The sequence below is a fragment of the Mustela lutreola genome, chromosome 3 (assembly GCF_030435805.1).
Source record: "Mustela lutreola isolate mMusLut2 chromosome 3, mMusLut2.pri, whole genome shotgun sequence".
Classification (NCBI taxonomy): Eukaryota; Metazoa; Chordata; class Mammalia; order Carnivora; family Mustelidae; genus Mustela; species Mustela lutreola.
Genome location: NC_081292.1, coordinates 120,271,367 through 120,277,451, shown reverse-complemented (window position 1 = coordinate 120,277,451; position 6,085 = coordinate 120,271,367). Strand labels below are relative to the sequence as shown.

General features: G+C 33.9%; 1 pseudogene; it reads left to right on the top strand.

Moving 5' to 3' along the window:
* Positions 1–644: 644 nt before the first annotated feature.
* On the top strand, positions 645–3,024 carry LOC131827912 (thymocyte nuclear protein 1-like; annotated as a pseudogene).
* The last annotated feature ends 3,061 nt before the right edge of the window (positions 3,025–6,085 follow it).

Sequence of the window (6,085 nt, the reverse complement as noted above, 5' to 3'; positions counted from 1 at the left end):
ATCCCAGAGATATGGCAACTCAAGGCTGTTATCTGACTGAATTCTGTGCAACAGGTTCATTCTTGAAGGTATATCTGAGTGATACACATTTATTGCCTCCTCATTAGGAAATACAAGATTTTTTAAAATACCATTTAAAATAACAACAAACATTATAGGGTGCTAGGTATTAATGTAATGTAATTAATAACAACAACACAGTTCTACAAGAAGATAAGGAAAAAAAAGAAAACTATGAAAATCATAATAGAATAACTAAATTTAGTAGGGTACAATAATTATGGATAGCAATAATCCGTACAAATAATTACAAAAAATAATAATTATTCTGCATATTCAATGAGATTCCAGTTGATAACTTAGAAAGATTTAAAAAAATTTATGAAATTTTAGATCTTAAGATACCCAAGACATTCATGAGAAAGACTAGCAAAATGAGGAGGCTTGTTCTATCAAATGGCAAATCTAATCATATATTTTATTATTTATATTATATTTTATATTTATATTTTATTTATGTATATTTTATATATTATATTTATTTTTTATTATCATATTATTTCTCAACTAAAAAAGGTAAAGAAAGCAATAGATCTGCCAGGTGGTGGGGGCAGTGCTGTGAGAAAACACCCCTGCAGGGAGACATGCTGAAGCCCCAGAAGAGGATGGTTGGGGCTGCTGAGTCTGCTGGGCTAGCAATAAGAGACCAGCAGGAAAATACATCAACACTAAGAACCCAGCAGGAACATCAGCGTAAGTGGGTAACTCCAGCCCTAGGAGGACCAGCCTCTAAAAAACGTGGGAAGCATCTAAACAGTTACTGGCTGATGAAAGTCAGAGACAAAAAGCAGACTAGAGAAAGACATAGATGTGAACTGAGGATCTTAAAGCAGAGCCCAAGTAGACAGCATGCCGAGATGGTATTCACAGCTACCAGAACAGGCCCAGAACTGCCTTCCAACCATGAAGCTGGAGAAAGAAGCCTTCTTCTACCACGGAAACTGCAAAGAGCCAGGCATCACAGGACTTGTGAAGCTTGAGGAGGCTTACCCAGACCACACCCAGTTTTAGATAAACAATCCCCGTTATGAACCATCCAGGAAAGAAGACAACCCAAAATGGCCCACGGCAGATGTGCAGTCTGTTCCAATGATGAAACGTTTTATTGCCCCGAGGGAGCTCAAAAACCCATCACCAAGCCTTTAAAAAATATGGCTCTCTTAGAGAGGTGGACCATAAAGGAGACTCTTAACATAGAGAACAAACTCAGGGTTGCTGGAGGTTGTCTTTTCTTTTTTTTTTTTTTTTAGATGTATCCACAGTATTTAATTTGTTTGGATAATAGTTACAGATAAACAGGTACACTCCATATACAATTACCAATACTTTTTTATACAGTTCATCTTTCAGTACATCAACACTATTTTATTTACACTCTATTTATGTACCTTAACATCTTTCTAAAGTCAGTGCATTGTCAACAAGTTTTATGCAGTAATTTACAAGGTGAATGTAGTTAATAGTTAATAAATTTTCGGCTAGTGATGAATTTAAAAATTAATTACAACCAATATAACAAACACAGATCAAACAACATTAGTAGATTGTGCTACCTGCTTAAATAAAACATCTGTAAGGAAATTATTTTAAATCATCCACTTTTTCATGGGACTTGTCCAAGTAGAAATGGACAGATTTTTATATATTGAAATCATGAACTATAAAGCCTGCATTTTGTCTGACTTCATCATATTTACCATTTAGGCCAATCCTTCTTACTTGTAATTACAGTCTTTTTTTTTTTTTAATAAATGAAGCCTGTTTTATTACTTCAAGTGTTAATGATAAAAAAAAATTTCAACACAGCTGCTGCATTTAAAAAAGTGGAACTATGTACTATGTTTGCAAGTTCAGTAAACAGATGAACTTGATGTCTTTGAATGACATAACAATTGAGCATTGTATAGTACATCTTATGAAGATCCGTAAATTAAAGAACTACTCGTTTAAAGTAAGTGATTATGGAACATATATATATATTCATAGTTTCAGCTTCTTTTTTCTTTCTCAACCATTAGGTGCTCCATCCATTTTACGTTTCTGTGTTGAAGGTTTTGGTCCTCTCTTCTTTTTCTTTGCCTTCTCCTTTTTTTCTAGTTCCATGTTTTCTCTTTCAATCAAGGTAATTAAGGTGTTACACCTCCTCTGGAGCTCCATTGCAGTTCTGGACTTAAGAAACCAGTCCAATCTCAACTGAGGAGAGTTGTGAATATACTGTCGTAATTCATCATAAACGTTTTCTTTGTCAAATCCAAGTTTGTGAAGCATACAGGTTATGAAGCTATCCTCTTCTTCAGTGTAGTTTTTTCCTTTGTTAGTACCATATGATATTCTCAGCTGATGAAAAGATTCTTTGTACCGTCCGATCTTCGTTTCAAGTGCTTTTTTGATACTAATTCTTCTTTGAATTCTTGCCTCTTCCCTTTCGATCTGAGCCAAAATCTTCTCTATGTCCTGGAGTTCATTGCATCTTTCCTAGAATACAGCTGAGTACTCAATAACTTCTTCCGGAGTTTTTCCTTCTACTTCTCTTGCAATATTTTCAATATCATCACAAAGGTAGTGTGGGGTGGGTGGGATAGGAGACAGTGGAGAGGCTAAATGGGTGATGAGGATTAAGGAGGGTACTTATGATGAGCACTGGATGTTGTATGTAAACTAATAAATTATGAATCTCTAAATTCTACTTCTGAAACTAATATTACACTATATGTTAACTGGAACTTAAATAAAAACTTGAGACATTAAAGAAATATGGCTCTCTTCATTTGCCAGAGACTCAATTAAGCCCTGACCTTAGGATAATTTGATTTTATTTTGAACCTGGAGAAAAGGAACCAAGTTAACGGGGACATTGTTGCTGGAATGAGCAAGAAGTTAGTCACTCCAAAGAAGTCAAGCTTTTATAAGACAAAAATTGTGCAGAGGTTTCCTTGTTATGTTCAACTAGGGTTCTGTACATAGGTGGTTTTCATGTATCTTTTCCAATAAAACATTAATTAAAAAAAAGAGGGCAGTGCTTACTTCGGCAGCACATATACTTAAAAAAAAGGATAATAGAATGGATTAAGAACTTAAAAATAAATCTATCAATCTGTCATATGTTAATTAACAATGAAGTAGAAATGTTCATCCTTTAGAGTTATTGGATAAGTGATTTCATCACATAGAGTTTGAGGAAAGACAAGGAGCCATATTTCATTTAAAAATCAAATAGAAGTGACATCACCAAGATGACCACATCTTGACTTTAATGTCTCTCACAAGAACAGTTAACGTCTACTGAAGAATAAGACACCACTGAAAGAATCTTAGAACACAGAGGTAAGGCTGAAGTACCCCTACACCTCAGACACCAAGACAGCTGGCATTAGAGGCTATGAGAAGAGGCTACACCATAACCACATTGCCTTCCCCAAGCAGGGCAGACCATACAGAGAGAACTCCCTTGAGCCTTTAGTTCTTCCACTGGGAACTGACAACCCAGGGGGAACAACAGCCTCCCTCATCATGGGGTTCCTTTGTGGGAGCCCTACTCTGATCTTGCACCACAGGGATTATAGGGGTATCTGTGGGGCTCAAGCAGGGCTTATATTTATATCAGATAGAATTTAAACTAAAAATGGAAAAGAGAGACAAAGAAAGCCAAAATATAATGATAAAGGGGTCAATACATCAAGAAGTTATAATAGTTTTAAATATTTATATGTCCAATATTAGAGCACCTAAATATACAAAGCAAAATCAACAGAGCTAAAAGGAAAAAATAAACAAAATGCAATAATAGTTGGGAACTTTGGTTCCCTACTCATAACAATGGATAGACCACCTAGTTAGTGAAAAAATAAGGAAACTCTGGATTTGAACAACACTAGAGACAAAAGGGACATAACAAGCATTCTAACCAGCAACAGCAGAACCTGGTGTTCTTACCTGGTGCTCCTAGAACACCCGATAGATCATGTTAGGCCATAAAACATGTCTTAGAAAATTCAAAATTGTAATTTTACTAAGTATCTTTTCTGAAAACAATGGTATATATCTAGAAATCAATAAGAGGAAAGCTAAAAAATTTATGAACATATGGGAATTAAACACCACCCGTCTGAACAACCAATAGATCAAAGTAGAAATTACAGGAAAAATTAAAAAAATATTTTTTGAAAAAAAACAAAAATGGAAAGGACAGAACTTATACAAGAACTTGTGCGGTATAGCAAAAGCTGTTTTAAGAAAGAAATTCATAGCAATGAATACCTACATTAAGAAGCAAGAACGATCTTGAATAAACAACCTAACTTTATATCTTAAGGAACTAGAAAAAGAAGAACAAACTGAGCCCAAAGTTAGCAGAAGACAAGGGAGTGGTGGGAGGGGGAATTGGAGGAAGGTGGTCCAAAGGTACAAACTTCCAGTTACACAACAAATAAATCTAGGAATTAACATACATCATGATGACGATAGCTAATTGCTGTATGATACATAGGAAGGTTGTAAGAGAGTAAATTCCTAAGCTCGCAGGACATTTTTTCCATTTTTCATTTCTTCTTTATTGTAACTAGTTGAGAAGATGGATGTTAACTGAACTTATTGTAATGATTTTACAGTAGTGAAATATACCTCAAACTTATATAGTGAGGCATGTCAGTTATTTCTGAATAAAATTGAAAAAGAATCAAATACAGGAGGATGAAAATCTAGATATGAAAAACACTACTTTAAAATTTTGGAAAAAATCCAAGAGAATATCTTACTTATAATGTGACAGAGGAACAAATTTTTTTTTTTTTAACATGAGAGAGAAAGAAATAGCCATAAGAAATAGACAAATTTTACTATTTTGAAATTAAAAACTACTGGTGAACTAAATACACAATAAAACTAAAAGTAAATAACAGAATTGGAGAAACCATTTGTTACCTACCAAATTAAAAAAAACAGTGCTATAATGTATTTTTAAGGCACCACAATTCAGTAAGGTCAAGAAGAACTCAGAGGAACACAGGCAAATGAAGGGACCAAAAAGTTCTTTGAAGCAAAAATATGAATTATCAAGACATAAGAAAAGTGGCTGAAACCCACTAGTAATTAAAGAAATACCTATTTTTAAAGCCAGAAAAAGTCACTTTCAATTCTTCAGATTTAGTGAGAAAATATTTAAGTCCACAAATTTCAAGTATATTTGCTTATATTTTGATGAGATTTTGAAAGCATGTGACCACTTTGGAGAGCGTGTTTGTTGATATCTAAAGAATAAGATGCATATATTTTACAGCTCAGCAATTTCACAATATACATAGAGAAATTTTCACTGTAGCATAAGAAGACCTGTTCCAAAATGTTTGTTATAGCATTGTCTGTAATAGCAAATATCATAATCAACCTAAATTCCCACTAACAGCAGAACAAACATTTAAATTGTGCTTAAGCCAGGCGGTTTTGGCATAGCGATTTAGAATGATTTTTTTTGGAGCTATTCTGCCTATGTATAAAATACAGCTCTAGCAACTTTGGGCAAATGTAGCTCTATGTTTCAGTATCTTCATTTGTAAAATGGAGGTAAAAATTGTGTCTGCTTCCTGTTTTTTGTTTATAAAAATAAATGATGTATATAAATAGAATTCAGATATAATCAGATACAGAGTGAGCTTATAATAATTATAAGCTATTATTATCATATGACAATACACCATACAACAGATAAAATGAATCAACTCGAACAATAGCTGTCAATGTGAATGGATTTCAAACAATCCCATTTAAGGCATTTTTTTAAGAAAGATACATAAAACAAGATACCATTTACATAAATTTAAAACTTGATAATATATTTAATGAATTAATATGCTCATTTATTATCAAAGTATAAAATCTTGCATGGGAATTCATTTGTAACTAGAAAATTTTATTTAAGATAGAGACCTAAGGGCACCTGGGTGTTCTAGTGGTTAAGAGCTGCCTTTGGCTTGGGTGGTGATTCTGGTGTCCTGGGATGGAGCCCTCCAACAGCCTGCCCACTCAGCAG